Raw genomic sequence first — 22429 nt, 5'->3', positions numbered from 1 at the left:
GACCCACACTGTAACCGGTGAACGTAGTATTTTAATTTTCAAGGTATCCATTTCCCCGTTCTCCTGATCTCTTCATCCTCTATTATTCTTTCTGCTCAAGAGAGAGACTGCGTCTATCTTTTTTTCTTCTCCGCTCATTTCCATCACCACAAAAACACCTTCTTCTTCATCTTCTCCCTTGATTTGGTCAACGAAATCCCAAGAACCCTAGAATAAAAATTTGGATTGTTTCTACTTCACATATTGAAACTCACTGTTAGAAATCAGAGCTTTATCCTAACCCATTTCAGCATTTTTATTCTTTAAATCATCATTCTCGTTACGATCTTGAGCATCAATTTCATCAGGTATAATATATAGATTTTTTTCTGGTTAAGATTTCAATTTTCGAATTTGGGGGTTTTGGCTACGGGTTAGAACTGGGGTTTTGAAATAGTCTTTCTTTTGTAACCGATTTAGTGTTCAGATGTTAGATTAGTTGTTTAATGGGTTTTGTATCGATGGATTTATTGTTTCATTTTCACGTTTTGTCAATCGTGATATATTCTAAGTAACAGCATCAACTGATAATTTCTGATTTGTTGTAGATTAGTTAACCACATCTTCAACCGGTATTAGTTTCATGATTCTCACGCTGTTGCTTAAGTTAACATCTTTCTCTTAGTACTTTTTGTGTTTTATAATTTTATTCGATTGATTTGTCTATGTTTGATGTTGTTCATGTTTCTGATCTGGGTTTAAGTTTTTGAGTATTGGGTTTTCTTAATTTCTAGGTAAGGTATATCATCATCTCATTACCCACCTTGAAAGGAACTGTCTACAATGGTCAGTATAATTTGATTGGAAAGCATGGTGAATTTTAATAATTTCTCAATGCAAGTTTTAGACATGAAGTTCCTCATGTGGTAATTGGTCATTAGCCTCGGCATGTGCTTTAAGTAACCTCTTCACACGAAAGAGCAACCTCTACAAGTATGATTCACTGAAGTCATGCGTATATTCAAGTCCTTGCTTTAAGTAATCACACATGAACGTTTAGGGGACATGGATTAGTAATTAGTTATGCGTACACTGTTTTAGCTTTAAGTAATTGCATATGAACATATGATAATCAAATTTCACTTCTCTTTACTGAGTACTACTTTTTCTTATACGTACCATTGCAGTGTCAACAAAAATTAAGGTCATATTCAGATCCCCCTACCCCCAAAATTGAATGATGCGAGAGGTATCTTTTTCTTCAATAAAGAATTGAATGTGTAAAAACATCTAATCAATTTGTGTCGTTCACTTCTAATTATTTAGAGAGAGATGGCCTGACCATTATTGGTTTGTTGCAGGATATAACCTTTCAAGAAGCCGAAACAGGACGAGCATACTTTAGGCGCTGAACTAGCGATATCCTGGAGCTTAGGTTTTGGGCTTTTTACCACGGATAAACATTTGCTAGGACTGGTAATTTCTGGAAACTTTTCAGTAGGTGTCCTATTTCTTGATTTTTCTAAGTTAGTTTAGAAGTCTCCATAATTGGATAATTTTTAATACTTGGTGTCGGTTGCATTGATTTCTAAATCAAGATTATCCTAGTATTCACAAGTACTGTCCATATATTTGATCATGGGTGGTTAAGATGTTTTGGAATTTTCTTCATACTCTTGCTGGTGTTGATTCAATGCGGGGAATGATGTACAACAGGATGGAAATTATGCTCCAGAGCTATTTGGAAAGGATTTCTCCGAGAGGTTCGCATTTTTGGTTCCATATATGGTTTTCTTGTTTGATCCATATTAGGAGATGCTCTAACGTTGGGAATTACAGATATGGAAACCACACTCCCAGTAAAGGAGACCTTTGACACTCAATATTTTGAGTTATCCCCTAAAGCTCGAGCACAGGAAGATCTTAAGTTTACTTATGTTGCAACATGCCAAATCTATGAGAAACAGAAAGAATAACAAAAGGCAGAGGTTACAGACATTGCAATGCTGATGCAACGGTATTATGCAACTCGTTCTGATCTCGTGTTTGCGCTAGGATGTTTATTTTTATTTGTTTCCTAAATATTGATGATTGCTTTTGCTAATAGACGTGAGGCTCTTAGAGTTTCTTTCGCTCACGTTGTTGAAAATATTAAGGAGGGTAGAGCTCATATAGACTACTCAAAGCCTGTTAAGGCTGATGACAATGTGAAAGACAAGTTTTGAGTCTAACTGGCCCTCTTATTTTACGTCTTCCTATCGTTATATACTATGGCATCTTTCTGTTATTAGATGACATTTATCTTTTCTTTTAACTATTCTCGTTAACTGTACTATAATATCATTTAGCAAATTCGAACCTTCTGAAACATATCATTTGAATATTACATCATGTGTCGGTTTCTCAAAGCGAAAGGCTAAAATTTGGCATCTTCATTCTTTATTCTGGTGGCAGATGCTTGCTCCTTATAGAGCGGAGTACCAAGTTGCATAGGAGATTAAATGGTACAACATCCATACCAACTGCAACAGCTTTGGCTTATTTCAAAGCGAAGCTAGGTATCAATGTACCTTACAACTATCAGTGCACTTGAGAAGGGAGAGTCAACTGTCATTAGTGGTGGTAAAGGAATCGAGGTCTCAATATTCAAGCATCCAAAGATTTAGCATGTTTATGCAGCTTTCAAGGGAGCTCCATCATCAAAATACATTAATGTGTCTAGGTGGTTAAACCACATTAAAGCTCTTCTAAGGATCAAGCAATTTAATTTTCACATGTCTTATTACCCATTTATTTTTGGTGACTCACTTCATCCTTGATTGTCCAATTTGCTGCATTTTCAAAGAGAGGATTGGACCATGCAAATTGGATCGAACCAATTTATTGTATCTTGTGAGGTTTGTACTCTCAATTCAAAGCATTTAAAAAAAAAATACTTTCTTTTATGTATGCGAGATTCATGAGTGTAGTTGTTGGCATTGCGCATAATGTGGACTTAAACGCTATTCTTCCTGCAAATATGACATGTTCAAGAGTGGCCTGCTAGTTACGTAACCACTTCTAAAGCTCGACAAGTTTTTTACTGCAGAGTATTGGGATCCATCAATTTTGGAAACCGTTGGAGATGATGAGTATTAGGATGGAGATGCTCAGGTGATATGCATTTTACTGTCACATTTTATGCGATGCTTAATATCTAGTTTCTAAAATGGTTTGATCTACCTACCGATAATGATTTACAAAACTTAATTGAATTTAAGTTGTATGTTTGAAGTGATTAACTTATAGTAGTATTTTGTTGCTTGTTCAAGTGAGTAGCTATTTGTGTCCTGTTTCGTAATTACCATCTTATTCAGTACATGAACAAAAAGGTTGGATGACACCTTTCATTGCTGATCACTTTAAGACCGATACTATTTGGATATGCTGTCTGTTGGTATTGTTTATACATGCGATGAACTAAGTTCATTTGTTTTATCAGGTATGCTACCTGGATGGATATATATAGTAGTGTTGTTTTAGTATTGGGAAGGACACAAATAGGTGCTACCGTCCTGCATTCTATCTTCCATTAAAAATGTCGTTGGCTTCAGCTGATGCAAGTATATATAGATAGCTTCCCTTTCGAATGCCTCTTGCATATGGTTGTCAAAACCCAAAATTATCTAAGTGAGATAATTTTCCTTCATTGTTTTCATTTATTATCTTTTATTACTCTTTGGATTCTATGTTTATACTTGGGAAGTACTGTAACAATGAGATAGTGTAGGTTTCATTTAAGACTCAGTAATAAAAAATGATCATAGTACTGCTAAAATGAACCCAGTCTCCAATGTTGAGACCTCAGAGATCCCTTTATTCATCCACTTGGTTGTTCATTCATAAGGCTTGTGTTTAGAACTACGTTTTTTGCTGCAACAACTCTATTTATATTATCAGGTAGTATTTTCGAAAACGGAATGTCTAACTCTAATGTTTCAGATATTTGCCATTGGCAGTGTCATCAAATCTACTGGGTTGGGGATTTTGACTAGTTCTAAATTTTGTAGGATGTATGTGTAGTTTAATTTCTTATAGCAGCTGCATCCTGAAACATGATAGTTAAGTGGGTACAATTGGGTGTACGAACCAATGTGGTTCGAGGCTTCATGTTTGATAGTTAAGTGGCTGAATGCAGTTTGATACTAGTTCTGATTTTTGTATTATGAAAGTTGTCCTATGTACATTTCACTGTGATTCAATGCCTTGCTGGATTTTTGTTGTTTTCTTTCCCAGGTTGTTTAGCTTTGAAACCTGTGTCGGTGGTGAAATTCTTTAATGGAGGTGGAGATGTTGAAGATCATAATTCTGATGATTACTCAATGGTTTTTATTTAGATCCCCATGTACTTTTATTTTCCTTTAGTGTGTTGTTGTCTCTTTATGGTTTTGCTGGTTAGTTGAACTTGTCTTTAAGCTTGCAACTAATTAGCTAGTCTCTAAGCTTGCAACAATTTAGCTAGACTTATGTTGGTCTCAACTTAGAATTTAAATCATTTTATGTGTAAATTTGAACCTAATGAATTAGTGAATCTTAAATGGAAAGATCATTTAAACGCATGAGTACAAGTTTGACTTAATTTGGTTTCAATCATTTGATTTGAGCATGATTCATTTGAGCTTTATTTGAATTGTCATTTGAGATTTAGTCAGACTCAGTCAAGCGAGACAGATTCAGTCAGCTAATCTGAATCTATTTTTTTTTTATATTAAAATGTATATCTGAATCTATTTTTTTTTATATTAAAATGTATATCTATGACTGATAAGGGTCAATCCTAACATCCCAACTGTTAAAATTGGTCGTTGATATAGGAAGTTCCGCGACCATCAAAGCCACGTAATAGATGAAAAAGTCGCCCAAACAGTGACCATTTTCGCGACTGTTAAAACAAGTCATTTAACTCGTATATATGACTTGCCTTGACGGTCGCGAAACTCCTATCTTCCACTAGTGTTGTTACAATTTACATAGTTTAATGTTTTGGTATCGCTCGGCTGTTGGAGTATGTGGCGCGATAAACCACATATGTATAGCTAGGGATAGTCCCTCATGGAATAAAGAGGAATATATGTGGAGTTTAAGAAGCTTGGGCATCTCCATACATAGCACCAAGGCATTTTAGTTAAAAACCCCACACCTCTTATCCCAAGGTGGTCAAGTGGGGTTCGGGGTTATGCGGTAGGCCTTGATTAGTGTCTGATGGTCCGTGAAGATCCTCACAATTGGTATCAGGTCAGAGCCTATGGTTGGTCTAATGTCCAAACGTAGAAGTGGTTATAGATGTCACCTGGTTTAGGGCGCAAGTGGAGTCAGACTCAAGGTGAAGCAGACAAGGCCCAAAGTTGAACTGGCGTTCAAGGTGGAGTTAGTGTCTCACCCATTAACTCAGGTGGAGCAGGGTTCTAGATCGACAAGGAGATGCTCAAGGTTGAACTGATGCTTAAGGTGGAGTTAATGTCTCACACATTAACTCTCAAGTGGAGAAGGGTTCTAGGTGGGAAAGAAAATGCTCAAGGTGGAGTTAGTACTTGCTTTCTCATTAACTCAAGGTGGAGTAGGATTCCAGGGCGCATAGTGACAATAATCATGATCGATGGGTTGCATATACAGATGGTAATCATAGGATGGAGTCTGATTGGACTGGTGAAGTGGTTAAATGTCACCAAGGTGGAGATTGTTGGAGTATGTGGCGCGATAAACCACATATGTATATCTAGGGATAGTCCCACATGGAAGAAAGAGGAGTACATATGAAGCTTAATAAGTGTGGGCATCTCCTTACGTAGCACCAAGGCCTTTTATATTAAAATCGCACACCTCTTATCCCAAAAGTGGTCAAGTAGGGATAGCATCAGTGTTATGTGGTTGGGCCCATATATAGTAGGTTCATATGGTCCATGAAGATCCTAACATCGTTCACTAAAATAAGGAAGATGCATAAAGGTAATACCATTTCAAAGGATCGATAACATATCTTTGTAAACTAAAAAACATATGAAATAATGTTTTTTTGGGAGACAAAATATGTAAAAATTAATTCCAATATAATTTCATGGCTGGATTGAGGATGCAACTCAAGAAAGAATAGGCATGGTATGCGAAAATGTCAAGGCGGGAAATGATGAAAAGGATTTGTGGAGTGAAGAATAAAAATATTTATCGGGTTTTTCTTTACTTTTGTAATGATAAGAAGGGTAAACTTGATATTAATAAATATTATATTTAATATTCATATATGTCGGAAAATGCATAACTAAATAAAAATTATGCCCGTACCGTTACGGCATGGGTTAATCCCTAGTAAGATAAATAAAGCTAAGTTATCATATGACACAAGAGATTACGTGGTTAGACTATTTAGTCTACGTCCACGGGGAAAAGAGTGATTGATGCTTCCCAAAGTAATAGAGAGAACTCAAGTTGTTGTGTCTACTTAAGTTCTAAACATTAAATAGGTATAAGATTAAGACTAGATCTTGTTCTCCTAAGAATTGAATGCCTTAATTTGTTGGTGAGGCTTGGTATTTATAGCCCCTTCGTCTCCAAGTATATCTTTGCTGTCTTGGAGTCCATCGTTATCATGATATACCTTCCGTACAAGTGGTACCTTCGTTCACCGCATGTTTCCTCCAGTTGAACTCTGCCACCTCAGCTGACCCACGTTCCTTCGGGAACTTCCCAGCCTCAGTACAGATTGTATCTTCGCTCGCCGCTAGCTTTCTCCTACCGGGTCCCGCCACATCGTCTCTCTCCACGTGCTTTTATTATGCGTGTAGATAAGAGATTTGTGCATTTAATGCTGATTAGATTTGTTATCTAACTTTGTACTTTCGCCAGCTGCCTCCCCCTAGGCTAGGCTTTACTTTATCCATCTTGGCCGTCGAGACATTTCTTCTTGGGGGAAGATAAAGTAGATCTACGAAGGTATCCTCCGCTGCTCAGGTTCCTCTGTATAGCGAAGGCTATACAATTATCTTGTATGCGACCGCCAAGATCGTGACGCATGCTCCACGGAATATTGGTATTCATAAAGCCTATTATGTCATTTTTGATGGAAGATAGGATGAACTTTTGTTGACAAGGATTATGTCTATTGTATGTCATTGTGAGAATAGTGATGGAAAATAGAATGAATCCTTGTATACTCCACAGTATTGATCTTCCCTGATCCATAATTTTATGTATATAATGTGAGGCTCCGTAAGTTCTCTTATGTCGAGCATTACCAATTAAATTCATTACTTTTTGTGGTTAATTTGGTTGTATATTTCCGATTAGATTAATTATGGGTTCTCTTGTGATTAATCTAATTGAGTATTTTTGGATTCAAATTCATATTCATATGTGATTTGTTATGTCCAAAGAAATCCTTCTTTTCTTTTGAAATTAAGGTCGCTCTTGTTGTTCTTTCGGGAATGACATTTTATGGGAGAGAGTTCTTAATTGAACTTATGCTTAATTGCCAAATCTTTGTGAGGAGTGCGGCTGTGGAATATTAAAGGGGTTATCTTGTATCTTTATAAACTCCTTGATGAATGCATTTAGCTTCGGCTTTATGATTGCATCTAAACAAGTTGATATATGCTTTCTTTTGGTCATGAAATTTCTCTTTTGGAAATTTCATTAGGATCCCGTTTTCGTACCTTTGCCAATTTACAAAAAGGGGGAGAATTAATATGTAGTTCACACTAAAAATACATATGGTTTTCGGATCATTATGTAAGGGGGAGTGGTTTCCATGTGAGATGGAGTATTGACTAAGGGGAGTGATACATATCACCATAGTATTGTTGTCGAAGTTGTGATACAATTGAACTTTGATGCTGCATAATGATACTATGACATTGTATAAAAATGATTGAGAATTATGTTTTCTCATTGTTATAGCTACGGATTTTCAACAACGATGATGTTGAACTTACAACCTTTGGGATCATTGGAGTACTTGGAAGTAACACTGTTGTTTGAGGGTGAAAACGGTTTCTGCTGATTTCGATAATTTCGCGTGAGTGGGTGAGAAACGAGTCTAAACCCTAAACAATGTACTGCTGATTTGGAAGTCCCCAGTCACCTCTCGTCGTTCCATGACTGGTAACCGAGTCTCCTGGTATTGGAAGTCCCATTCACCTCTTGTCGTGTCGTGACTAGTAACTGAGTCGCCTGGTAACTAAGTCTCCGATCCCTGAGCGGATCGTTTGCTTTTACCACTTTGATGTCTGGGTTGAAGTAAGAGATTGGGAGTTATAAATTGATATTGTAACCTAGATATTAATCTCCCACTGTGGTCGCCAATTGTTTGAGGGTGAAAACGGTTTCTGCTGATTTCGGTAATTTCGCGTGAGTGGGTGAGAAACGAGTCTAAACCCTAAAAATGTACTGCAAGGGAGTACTTTAGATTCGAGAGATCAATCTGTACAAATCCGGTCTAAACCAAGAAATGGCCGTTCCATACTTGCTTCGGTCACAAAGAGGAGGAGAAGGGATGGTTTTGGGGAGGGAAGCGAAGAGAGTGTTGAGACCAGAATAGTCGGTTCTGGAAGAGTAGTTGTTTGACTTGTATCAGAAAGTGAAATCTAACATATGGTAAAGATAACAAGTGATTTCTGAGTGTTGTATGTTCCTGACCGAAAAATTGTTGTTCGGTGGAATAGGTCAGACCTATTTATACAAGTCGAAGTGAAACGTACTCTGGTCTCGTAAGAAATGGAAAACGGGTGAGTAAATGGGTGGAGGTGGTAACCGGTAACCACTGGAATTGATATTCCATAATGAAGGAAAGCGTTTCACCATTACTCCCCGTATTTACTAACCGGCTCATCCTTATGACACTGTCTTGTAACGGGCGTAGTGTACGTCGCACGCTGTAAACCGCCAAACCAATACCCAATGAGCATCCTCCAGTTTGTGACATGTGTTGATGTCTCGAGTGTTTTTGTGGAAAACACGTAGCATGTTACTGTTGTTTGGCAAGTTGTGATTGGGAGATTTGCCGGCTCGGTGGTGACCTTCGACGGTCGAGATTTTGCATCTTGAGAGGATGGATAGCCGTTGATTATTGAAACCTTCGTTTGGTAGCCAGCGGCATGAAAGCGTGGCCGACATGGCTTTAACATGGTTAGGCATGGCAAAGCTAGGATTTTTGGCATAGTTTAGGCGCGGCCAAAAACTAGGGTTTTGGCGTTGTTTGGGCGCGACCAAAATCAGGGCTTGGTGTCAGGCCAAAGGTTGCCATGCGTTAGCTGGAGACTTTGTACGGCTAAGATCTGTATCTTAGATGGAAGGGTGACCTTCGATTGTTGCCACCCTTCGTTTTGGAAGCCAATGGTTGTGTAGGAGAGGCTGGCATGGATTTGGTACAACGGGGCGGCTGGAACGGTTGGCACGCCTTGGCGCGGAGGTGTGGTTGGCACGGAATGCCATTGGCACATGTGGCATGGTAGTCATGCCTTGGCGCGAAAAGGTGGCTGGAACAGCATGCCATTGGCACATGTGGCATGGTTGGCATGCCTTGGCCCGGAAAGGTGGCTGACACGGCATGCCATTGGAACATGCGGCATGGTTGGCATGCCTTTGCGTGGTTTAGGCATGGCCAAAACTAGGGTTTTGTCGTTGGGCCAAAGGTTACCATCCATTGGTTGGTGACCTTGGACGGCTAAGATCTGCATCACAGATGGAAAGGGTGGCCGTTGATTATCGCAACCCCTCATTTTTGCAGCCAGCGTCGTGCATGGATTTGGCATGTGTTAGGCGTGACCAGGCTAGGCATGGTTTAGGCGCGGCCAAAACTAGGATTTTGGCATAGTTTGGGCGCGGCCAAAATTAGGGTTTTGGCGTTGGGCCAAAGGTTACCATGCGTCGGCTGGCGACATTGGACGGCTAAGATCTGCATCTCAGATGGAAGGGTGGCCGTTGATTATCGCAACCCTTCGTTTTGGCAGCCGTGAAGGAAAGGCCCGTATGGCATGGTTTTCCATTGGCACGGCGGTGCGGCTGGCATGGTTGGCATGCCTTGGTGCGGAGACGTGGCTGACATGGTTTGTCATTGGCACGGTGGTGCGTCTGGCAGGGTTGGCATGCCTTGACGCGGAGACGTGGCTGGCATGGTTTTCCATTTTCACGGTGGTGCGGCCGGCATGGTTGGCATGCCTTGGCGCGAAGACGTGGCTGGCATGGTTTGCCATAGGCACGGTGGTGCGGCTGCCATGGTTGGCATGCCTAGGCGCAGAGACGTGGCTGACATGGTTGGCATGCCTTGCCGCGGAGACGTGGCTGGCATGGTTTTCCATTGGCACGGTGATGCGGCTGGCATGGTTGGACGTAACTGGCATGGTTTGTCATTGGCACGGTAGCATGAGAATTAGGATTTGGTATAGATGATGTCGGTCAATGCTAAGGGTTCTGCCGTGGAACATGACACGTGTAGAAAAAAGTTACCCTGATAATTCTTACGTAGGCATGTTGATTGGTTCAATAAATGCTCTAATGGTCATAGTGACATCATGTCAGATGTACGGTTTTACGATTTTAACCCTAAGCTAAAAACCACCATCAACATTAAGTCCCCTGCTTAGCTCGGAACGAGATCTTTGGTGCGAGGTAAGCATAAGATGGTAACAGGCAAGTACAAAAACAAAGTGATAAGGCGTGGGAAGATGGTCAAGAAGACCCCGCTAACCTTTTTCGAGAGGTACAAAGAGTTTGTGATTCTCGTGTTGGCGGCATAGATTCTACTCGTGGTGTTGCTGGCTAGATCGTGAACTGGTGAGATGTAGACTGTCGACTTGGCTTGGTCCCACGTCATCTGTGCTAGGATAGGGAACGCGGAGGTGCTGTCTTAGAGAGTTGTTGGCGTTGCTCGGTTCGGAATATGAGCCATCAGCGTGGTATTGGCTTGGAATGGGGACGCCAGCGTAGTATTGGCTTGGAATGGAGCCGTCATCATAGTATCGGCTTAGAATGGAGCCTCCAGTGTAGTATTGGCTTGGAATGGAGCCGCCAGCGTAGTATTGACTTGGAATGGAGCCGCCAGCGTAGTATTGGCTTGGAATGGGGCGTTAGCGTAGACTTGGCGTGGGGGTTAGCGCGGACTTGGAATGGCGCTAGCTTGGACTCGGCACAGCGCTGGCTTGGACTTGGCATGGGGCGGATTGCTCGGCATGGTGTTGGCTTGGTATGGCGTGGGTTGTTGGCACGGTGGTGGCTTGTCTTCGCGGGCCCGATTTTCTCTTTTCCTTACTTAACTCAAATAGGAAGTCCTTTCCTTATTCAAACTCCAAAGTGTCACGCCTATAAAAGGGGTCGGCCTCTCCCCTTTATTTTATACCTTTGTTCTTACGTCCTGGACGCGCGGTAGCAATAAAGTGAGCAAGTATATCCCAGGTATGTCTTCCAACGTTTCCTCTTCAATTTGTTTTTCTTGTTTTCTTGTATTGGTGCAAACCCTAGCCATAGGTGTACCTTTCATGAACTTGTAGAAATATTGTTCTTCTGTATTGGTGTGAACCATAGCCGTAGATATACTTTCCATGAATTTGTAGAAATATTTTTGCGTGAATACCGTAGTAATGTCGGCCATCTTAATTATTACGTAAAGTAGGCATGCATGGGAAGGTAACTGCCACCCATTCCTTCACCACGAAAACCCAGTTTCTAGGGTTTCCTCTCTTTCCTTGGTGTGGTCGTGCGTGTAGTTTCCGTGGTGGAGCATGCTTTCTTGGTCGGGTGCGTACTTTTCGTTGCAAGGTACGGCTTTGCAAGGAGTGTGCTTTCCGTGGCTTCGTAGGGTTTGGTAGTCTCCATTTCTTCGGTTATGTATGTGATGACTTTGCAACTTAAAACAAGTTGGCTCGCGTCTAAAATAGATTCTCCATTGCTGACAAAATAGCTTTCATGCACCTTGTAGTAACTTCCCTTTGTTTTGTTTCCAGTGTAGTTACCCCGATAGCGAAAGCGTAAGAAACTTTCGTTAGGATGTCACCTGAGAAAAGTCTTGTTGTACCAAAAGACGTTGGCAACTCCAAACCAAACACGGATGATGAATTCTTCACGATGTCTTCTGCCACAGCTAGGAGAAATCATCCCAAGTATGTGCCGATTCTTCTGACCAGTTTCGAAGATGAAAGCAGGACCCGGTCGGTTCGACCAGAGGGTGTAATAAGGTTTTGTCTCCACATAGGAGAGTACTCTGCTTCCCCTATTGACTTTAAAATCACTGTGAGTCCATTGCGTTCTTTCGAGAAATGGATGCGATTCATGATAATCCAAGACTGCGTAAGATCTAGCTTGACCGGGGCGCAAATCACTGATGCTGTCGCGGCCTCTGCAAGGTTCAAGTTAGGAAAGATATCTCGGGTCTGGTTGCTTTCATCTCCAGGTGGTGTCCAGGTACTCATACGGCCGTATGTAGGTGGGGAGAAATGACTATCTCCTTAGAAAGTGTTGCTGTTTTGTTGAATCTTCCCATAACAGGAAACCTCGATATCAAGTTATTAGAAGATGAAGAAGAGACACACAACGCTCTGGTTGCGAAGTCGAAAGGGTTCGTTCTGAAAGAAAATGAAACGAGGTGTTTCTACAGCTGGTGGGTGTCTCAATGGTTTCCCGATGAGTTGGAACCGGATCAAAAGAATAGTATGCTTCATGTCGCGACATTCTTGGCTCTTTGGTTATCAAGAGATATTTTCGATGATGGCCCTGGTAGGAAGGAGATAAGGCCGGAACTTATCAAGCTTGCCATAAAATTAGCGAAAGGCGTCATTCTCCCCATTGGCGGCTTGTTTCTTGGTTCTCTGTACACACACTTGGATCATCTGGTTGCAGACATGCGCGCTTCAAATGGATACATGAAAGTGGACTCGTATGTCCATGCCACTTTCTTCCAGGCATGGTTATGGGAGCATTTCGAGATACACGCTCCTAAACCGTTGGCTTCACTTCCGGAGGCTTGCGACGGTTCGAGGTTACTTCGCTGGTAGAATAGGCTCCCAACAGCCGGTTCAAACCTGGTTGATTTTCTCGACAATTCGTATACGGTCAACTTTTGCCCGTGGGCCCCGGTGTGCGCATCCATAGTTCAGGTTAACAATTTTTCTTCTGCTCCGAACATGTCTTTGCTCTCTGACGAAAGGAATATGAGTGTTGGAGAGGTTGTATTCATGCGAAGTTTCGTGCCTGGTTATATACCGCCTCTCTTTCGAGGATCATTCCAGGTAGCCTCCTACAATATTGTTCGGGCATCTCGACATATGGGCTTTGACCAAGGAGTCCCTCTTGCTCGTCAGCCGGTTGCTTCAGAGAATCCGTTGCCCGCCGTTCTTGACGCCAGTGCCCTCGCGCCGAGTAAGAGTCTTCCCTTCTATCCCTTGGAAAGAAACCCGTCGACGACTTCCAAGTATAATGCGTTCTGGCAGGATGAGTTCCTTGCTATCCAAGGGATCGGAATGCGGACATTCTCCAAGCGAAGGAACGAAGGTCAAAGAATCATGCATGTGGATTTCGGTCAGGTCCGGCGGCTCTCGTGACTTTCAGCTCTTCCAATATCCGGGTATGCGTCATCTTCTCCCCGGCTTAGCTGGATTGTGTAAACCTTCATTTCATTTATGAATATCCGTCTTGGAGCTTTGTTCAGGGTCTCAGCAGTGTGAACTCCTTTACCGAACTTGCGCGTCGTCAGAAAGCGGCACCTCTTGAGGTTGAGGCGGAGGGTGGCAATGCTGAACTTGCACGTCATCAGAAGGCGACACTTCTTGAGGCAGGGGGTGGCAATGATGAACCTTCCCACGGTGAAGAGGAGTCTGAAAAGAAGTAAATCTCTGAATCTGAATCTCATGATGACGAGAATAGCTCTTCCGACAGCAGTAATGAGTCTTCTTCTGAAAGCGGATCAGTGAGTCTTTTGCACATCTTTCTTTCTTTCTTCCTCTTTTTTTTTTTTTTTTTTTGAAAGTGTCTAGCTCGTGACATTATAGGAAGGATCCTCTTCTGGAGATGGCCCTGAAGTGGAGGCTCGTGGAGATACAGTTCTATCTCTAACCGCGACAGCCACATCGGCAATCTAGAGACAGAGGTTGATCAAGTTGAAAGTGTTGTTGCGACCCATATAACAGAGAGCATTCCCGTGTCTGCAGGCACAATTGTAGTTTGGAATCCCTTGCTGGTCACTGGTTCAGTTGCTGGCGCCACTTTTGCTCCTCCATACTTGGTTTCTTATCCGGATCATGTGTTGATTGGGGGCTTCAGCGTGCCAGCCAAATATGAAACGCTATATGCCCAGATATGGGAAAGGTACGGACACATATCCACAACCAAAAAGGTCACTAGTCAGTTTGCTCTAGACAAACGTGTGGAGGAAGCTTTATTTTCGATTGATGATATGTGCAAAGTGACTGGCCGCGCCGCTTCTGAGGACGTGATTACAAGCTGGAAGTTTCATCGTGATATGTGCGTAGACCATGAGTTCAACGTCTCCTGGTTTGTCGAAGGATTTGCTTAGATTGAAAAGCTGAAAGCCATAGCGGTCGAAGCCCCTTCTGCGGATGAAATCACACGGCAGGAGGAGGAAATCAAAAGGTTGTCCAGGAAGCTGAATCTGAAAAGGTGGGTTCTCGAAAGCGCGAGGGAGGCTTTATCTAAGAAGAGCAAGCCATTGTTGAAAAACTTTCCTTGAATGTATTTCTGTCTTCCGAACTCCTTTCCTTAGGTTTTTTTTGAAAGGCAAGTAAAACGCCTAGTTTATGTTGTAGTTTGAATTGAAAGATAATTGTTATCTATGGGGGTTTTGGATTATTCTTTTTGAATGAATTTTTTTAGAATAATATTGTCTTGGTTACTATTACAATTGACGCAAACATCCCAAGAAAACCATGGAACCGCTAGTGTTGCGTGTCGATGGAGAGCATGGGATGAAACATAACATGGCTATCGGTTTTATCATTCCCGTGAAAACTTGAAGTGTTGGCAAGACTTACTCCTTTTTTTTTTTATCTCTTGACGAAAAATGAACCTTCTGGGTGTAAGTCCGAGTTTTTTGTGGGAAACACCGCCGTGATTGTGGAAAGTCCCCAGTCGTCCCTGAGTCACTTGATAACCGAGTCGTCGATCCCTGGGTGGATCGTTTACTTCTACCATCTTGGAAGTCCCCAGTCACCTCTCGTCGTTCCATGACTGGTAACCGAGTCTCCTGGTATTGGAAGTCCCCATTCACCTCTTGTCGTGTCGTGACTAGTAACTGAGTCGCCTGGTAACTAAGTCTCCGATCCCTGAGCGGATCGTTTGCTTTTACCACTTTGATGTCTGGGTTGAAGTAAGAGATTGGGAGTTATAAATTGATATTGTAACCTAGATATTAATCTCCCACTGTGGTCGCCAATTGTTTGAGGGTGAAAACGGTTTCTGCTGATTTCGGTAATTTCGCGTGAGTGGGTGAGAAACGAGTCTAAACCCTAAAAATGTACTGCAAGGGAGTACTTTAGATTCGAGAGATCAATCTGTACAAATCCGGTCTAAACCAAGAAATGGCCGTTCCACACTTGCTTCGGTCACAAAGAGGAGGAGAAGGGATGGTTTTGGGGAGGGAAGCGAAGAGAGTGTTGAGACCAGAATAGTCGGTTCTGGAAGAGTAGTTGTTTGACTTGTATCAGAAAGTGAAATCTAACATATGGTAAAGATAACAAGTGATTTCTGAGTGTTGTATGTTCCTGACCGAAAACTTGTTTTTCGGTGGAAATAGGTCAGACCTATTTATACAAGTCGAAGTGAAACGTACTATGGTCTCGTAAGAAATGGAAAACCGGTGCGTCAATGGGAGGAGGTGGTTACCGGTAACTCCTGGAATTGATGTTCCATAATGAAGGAAAGCGTTTCACCATTACTCCCTGTATTTAATAACCGCCTCATCCTTATGACACTATCTTGTAACCGGCGTAGTGTACGCCGCACGCTGTAAACCGCCAAACCAATACCCAATGAGCATCCCCCAGTTTGTGACATGTGTTGATGTATCGAGTGTTTTTGTGGAAAACACGTAGCATGTTTCCGCTGTTTGGCAAGTTGAGCTTGGAGACTTGTCGGCTCGGTGGTGACCTTCGACGGTCGAGATTTTGCATCTTGAGAGGATGGATAGCCGTTGATTATTTCAAACCTTCGTTTGGTATCCAGCGACATGAAAGCGTGGATTTAACATGGTTAGGCATGTCCAATCTAGGATTTTGGCATAGTTTAGGCGCGGCCAAAAACTAGAGTTTTGGCGTTGTTTAGGCGCGACCAAAATCAGAGCTTGGCATCGGGCCAAAGGTTTCCATGCGTTAGCTGGCGACTTTGGACGGCTAAGTTCTGTATCTTATATGGAAGGGTGGCCGTCGATTGTTGCCACCCTTCGTTTTGGCAGCCAATGGTCATGTAGGAGAGACTGGCATGGATTTGGCACAGCGGTGCGGCTGGCATGGTTGGCATGCCTTGGCGCGGAAACGTGGTTGGCATGGCATGCCATTGTCACATGTGGCATGGTTGGAATGCCTTGGCGCGGAAAGGTGGCTGGCACGGCATGCCATTGGCACATGCGGCATGGTTTGCACGCCTTGGCGTGGTTTAGGCGCGGCCAAAACTAGGGTTTTGGCGTTGGGCCAAAGGTTGCCATGCGTTGGTTGGTGACCTTGGACGGCTAAGATCTTCATCTCAGATGGAAAGGGTGTCCGTTGATTATCGCAACCCCTCTTTTTGGCGGCCAGCGTCGTGCATGGCTTTGGCATGTGTTAGGCGCGGCCAGACTAGGGTTTAGGCATAGTTTGGGCGCAGCAAAAATTAGGGTTTTGGCGTTGGGCCAAAGGTTACCATGCGTCGGATGGCGAACTTGGACGACTAAGATCTGCATCTCAGATAGAAGGGTGGTCGTTGATTATCGCAACCCTTCATTTTGGCGGCCGTGAATGAAAGGCCGACATGGCATGGTTTGTCATTGGCACGGCGGTGCGGCTGGCATGGTTGGCATGCCTTGGTGCGGAGACGTGGCTGGCATGGTTTGCTATTGGCACGGTGGTGCGGATGGCATGGTTAGCATGCCTTGGTGCGGAGACGTGGCTGGCATGGTTTTCTATTGGGACGGTGACGCGGCTGGCATGGTTGGCATGCCTTGGCGCGGAGACGTGGCTGGCATGGTTTGCCATTGGCACGGTAGCATGAGAATTAGGGTTTGGTATAGATGATGTCGGTCAATGCTAAGGGTTCTGCCGTGGAACATGACACACGTAGAAAAAAGGTACCCTGGTAATTCTTACGTAGGCATGCTGATTGGTTCAATAAATGCGCAAATGGTCATAGTGACGTCATGTCAGATGTACGATTTTACGATTTTAACCCTAAGATAAAAACCACCATCAACAACTGTGTAAAAATGATTGAGAATTATGTTTTCTCATTTTTATAGCTACGGATTTTCAACAACGATGATGCTGAACTTACAACCTTTGGGATCATTGGAGTACTTGGAAGTGACGAAGATTTCGAGTGATGTTGAAGATTAGGCATGTGGAATAGGAGCTATAAAAGTTTATTTATTTATTTTTGTATTCCATATGTATTGATAATTTTGTCACTAAAATTGACAAAGAGGGAGATTGTTAGAGCAATGCTCGGTCGAACTCGCATGCGTTGCTATATCAAGCATGTTTGTCAATGTTAGTGATCAAAACTTTAAGTCTTGATTTCTAGTCTACTATAGCTAAGTCTCGGACTAGGATAAAAAGTGTAGTTGAGCTCAAGAACTCCATGGCGATCATCATACAAGACGAAGGACTATTCAAGGAACTGGTGGAACTTCATCGACTAAAAGGTATGTGGAGACTTGAACTTATCTATCATTCAATAGTATATATCTACTCTATCTCCTATCTTGAGACAAAAGTCGTTTTGCTATATAGACTTTGATTATACACATTTGCTATTTCGAGCCGAGTTTATCTCGCCTATCTATTTCTCGAAATATGTGTTGGTAAGCTTTCTCTTTGGCCAAGTTCATCTTTACCTAGTGACGAAAGTCATGTTATGTTTCAATCACTTTGAGAATGGCTTTGACAAAAAATGGTTTGTGAATAACAACTATATAACATCCTCTAAGAATGTTTCAATGATTGAAATGAGAGTTTAGATTATATAACCATTGTTGGATATAAGAATTGTGTGGCAACACATATATGTATAAGTCCTTATTCCTTGAACCAAAGTATGCGTACTTTTTTGATCAGGAAAACCGGAACAAGAGCTGTGAGCTCAGTACGCAAACTCAGTCCGCGAACCCAGTCCGCGAACTGGCGGAGGTTCTCATCCCGAGAATATCTGCTGGAGTTTGTGAACTCCTTCTGGAAATTTAAGTCCGCGAACTTGAGTTGGTTATATCTAAAGACGATTATTTGTGAACTTATATTTATATAAACTAAGGAATGCAAATTGCAAACCGTGGCTATAAAGTTCATGAAACGATTCGAGTAAATCAAATCGTTTTTGCTTCGATTGTGTCTTGTATAATTATATAAGATTTATACAATTTAAAAACTCTATAACTAGTTCATTTGAGTCATTTGAACTAGTTATGGTGAAGAAGAATATGGTTGATATGAATGTGCACATATGGCTAACCATTTGGTTAACTACAGTTGAACCAACAAATGTACATGTTTGGGTACGATTACACAAATCTAAAATCGTGCATTTCATTTGTGTGTAACAAGCTAAGTTTTCGATCTAACGGTTGAAAGATATTAGCTTGAATCTGATCAGGTTTTCATCTAACGGTGAATATTGAATGCTTTGTTACCAAGCTAACATTGATTGCAAACCCTGATTTGAAAGACTATATAAGGGATAACTCTAGCAACTGGGAAACCTAATCCCCACACCTCATGTGTGATACTAGTTGTATTAGGTAGAGTTGGTTCTCCTTTAACCTTAGGTTTCTTCTTGTAAACCAGGTTAACGACTTAAAGACTTCATTGGGATTGTGAGCCATACCGATACTACTTTCTCGTAGTTGTGTGATCTGATCTTGCATATTCTATCGTGTTGAGTACAATCTTAACGATTGGATTGAGATTAATATCTCCGATATGCAAGATATAAAAGTAGTCACAAACATCTTCATCTCATCGTTTGTGATTCCACAATATCTTCTTTCGCCGCGTCGATCAAGATTATTGTGAGGTGATTGATAATACTAGGATGTTAATACTAGGATGTTCTTCGGGAATATAAGTCCGGGTTATCAATTGGTTCTTGTTCACCTTGATTTATCAAAAGACGGAACAAAAACTTGTAGGTATTTCTGTGGGAGACAGATTTATCTATTATCATAGAATTTTATGTGTGATACAAATTTGTTTATTAAAGTCTTCGACTTTGGGTAGTAACAACTCTTAGTTGTGGGTGAGATCATCTAAGAGAATCAAGTGCGTAGTATCTTGCTGGGATCAGAGACGTAAGGAGCGCAACTGTACCTTGGATCAGTGTGAGATTGATTGGGGTTCAACTACAGTCCATACCGAAGTTAGTTTGTAGTAGGCTAGTGTCTGTAGCGGCTTAATACAGTGTGTGTTCAATCTGGACTAGGTCCCGAAGTTTTTATGCATTTGCGGTTTCCTCGTTAACAAAATTCTGGTGTATGTGTTATTTCTTTTCCGCATTATATTTTGTTTATATAATTCAAATATCACAGGTTGTGCGTTAGAATCAATCAATTGGAAATCCGACCTTTGGTTGTTGATTGAAATTGATTGATACTTGAACATTGGTCTTTGGTACTGTTCAAGCGATTTCTCTTGTATTTGGCTAAATTCTGGTGACCATGTGGATCTTAGATCAAGGTCGAAATTGTGCGTTAGAATCAATCAATTTAAATTTTATTTAATTATGGGCTTGACAAAATATAAAGAGGGAGGATCCATGAACACTCTTAGATAGACAAGGTCAGACAAGATTTGCGCCATTTTCTCTGAAAAACTCAAACGACAATGAATTTAAGTCTAATATTTTAATGATATGTTCTTGTTATAAGACTTTATATTCCTACCAAAAATGAATGCAATTCGAGATAGCAAACCTGACCATCTACCGATCTTAATTTCAACCGTTAATTTTGAACGGATGATATTCAAAGGGGTAGATGGTGGTTTTATACATCTCGAATTGTGCTCATTTTTTTAGGAATGTAGAGTCTTATAAGAATAATATACCATCAAAATATTAGACTTAAATTCATTATCGTTTGGGTTTTGCGGAGAAAATGGCGCAAATCTTGTCCGGCCTTGTCCATCTAAGAGTGTCCATGGATCCTCCCTCATATATAAAAAGGTATGCATGTCTTTTAATAACTCTGGGCCTAAATTTAAACTTCTTTTAATTAAGGCCCTCATATTATGGATAACCCATGGGTGGGGCCTTAGCCTAATTTTCCAACTCGTAAAGAGGTTATACCGGGCATCCGATTTGACCCATTGATAAAGGACTTAGATGATCGGTAATTTGGTGTATCTTCGGATAAGAGCATCTCCAACAAAGGGTAGATTTATATTTTAAGTGATACATAGGATTTTAGACTCCCGTTTGGCATTAATCCATCTCCAACAGTGGGGTCCTACAAGTTAGGAGGGACTAATTACTAAATATGAAGGTGTTCAAGAAAGTGTTATTTACACCTCCGTTTGCACCTCCACGTCATGTTTTTAAATAATGGGCTTTTTACTAAAATAGGCCTGTTTTTTTGGTGCTTTTCAAATCTAGGCCACTTTTTTTTATTTATTGCTAGACTAGGCAAGTTTTGACCAAAAGTGATGGATGGAAAGTTAGCACCGTTAGGTGTAACTAAAAATACCTAAAAGTCCTTTGTATCACTGATTTAATGTTATATCATTGATTTAACTCAGTTCCTCCTTTGAAGTCCTTTGAATCGATGATTTGAGTTCGTGTCACTGATTTAAATCGGGGAACGGTTTCAGTTCAACCCATGTATGTACTGTAATCACGAACATTTCCCTGTCAACATTCTCAGAAGAAAAGAGAACCCATCATTCTCAATTCAACTCATTTATGTGTGTATATAATCCATCAAAAGCAGTATCTAATTGACGGCAAAGCTAATTCAGTTTAGGCTGAAACAAGAGTTGTGCGGTTCATGCATTTTAACAAGCACCTCGTGTGCGTTTTGCTGCTGCTTCAGAGATAAACTCCCTCTTGATTTCTAAGACCATATTCTATCTCTTTCCCTGCAATATGATTCAATTCCACCAATACCTCCCATTTCCAATCATTCAAACCTATAAAATACACATTAATCTCTTCACCATTTGTTCTCCCAGCTACACCTAGCAACATCACTGCTAACACCTGCTCCCTGCAATTCCATCTCAGACTCATAGCACCATTTGTTCTCCCAGCTACACCTAGCAACACCACCTACTACTACTTGTACATTGCAGCACTTCAACTGCTTCAGTTCTTTCGACCATCCCGGCACGATAATCTCTATCTTCCTACTCAATTCAATAACGCAAGACAACTATTCTCCACAGACTTTCATGTAACAACAAAAGCCAATTCTTGCTTGTTCCATTTTCTTAGATCTGACATTCTCTGACGCAACACACAAACCCATTTACCACCAGTTGTGACTTCTCCGCAGCACAACTCCAACTCCAACATCAACCAACCTTTTAATATCAATTCCTGCAGCTGCAATATATCTGCAATTTTAGCTGAAATCAGTGATGCACACAGCAGCAACTCCTGCAGCACTGCATCAACAACTCCACCTGCTCATCCCTTCAGCCATCAAACTTACCCACCAATTCACTATAAACTGCACTCATTCAATTAACACAGTACCTCAACCACTCTGCAGTTCCACAAGTGCCTCCAGCTCCTCTGTAACAACCATTCTCTCTCTCAAACCATCAGCTCTCCACATTTCTGAGCAACATAACCCTCTCTCAGATACTGCTCGGAACAACAACAGCGGACTCAAATCAATTCTACCATCACCTATTTCACATCAACATCATTACAACTCTCTTAGAACACATCCTTCTCTTAACTTCAAGGTCAAACAACCAACACCTTTTCGATCTCTCAATTCAATTGAAACCAAACTTCCACTTCTTCATCTCTGTCTCAATTTTGGTTCTTAAATTACACAACCTCTTCTGAATCTCAACCTCCGCAGCACAGATCCCATCGATCTCAACCTCCACAACAACCATTTCACTCTAATTCTGTAATAAATTCATAACAACCACAATTGAAACCCCTTTCTCAGCTTGTATTCGACATGAACCACCCTTTCTGCAGCGAACGCTATCTTTCTCTGCACTAACAATCAATCAAACATCCTTCTGAAATAAAAAAATCTTATGGTTTCAAACTCAATTTG

The 22429-nt window shown here is 41.4% G+C and overlaps 1 long non-coding RNA gene across 7 annotated transcripts; it reads left to right on the top strand.

Moving 5' to 3' along the window:
* Window positions 1–11: 11 nt before the first annotated feature.
* On the top strand, window positions 12–4586 carry LOC113346678. Of its 7 annotated transcripts, none has more exons than XR_003358590.1 (8): window positions 12–347; window positions 1167–1228; window positions 1341–1455; window positions 1696–1742; window positions 1819–1996; window positions 2434–2876; window positions 3068–3648; window positions 4255–4586. It is a non-coding gene; the product is annotated as an uncharacterized LOC113346678 (long non-coding RNA). The 7 variants fall into 7 exon arrangements; XR_003358592.1 differs by having other exon boundaries at window positions 14–347; window positions 2434–2701; window positions 2825–2876; window positions 3068–4586; XR_003358589.1 differs by having other exon boundaries at window positions 14–347; window positions 3068–3132.
* The last annotated feature ends 17843 nt before the right edge of the window (window positions 4587–22429 follow it).

The sequence above is a fragment of the Papaver somniferum genome, chromosome 2 (genome assembly GCF_003573695.1).
Source record: "Papaver somniferum cultivar HN1 chromosome 2, ASM357369v1, whole genome shotgun sequence".
NCBI classification, from domain to species: domain Eukaryota; kingdom Viridiplantae; phylum Streptophyta; class Magnoliopsida; order Ranunculales; family Papaveraceae; genus Papaver; species Papaver somniferum.
This window is presented reverse-complemented; position numbering and strand designations above follow the sequence as displayed.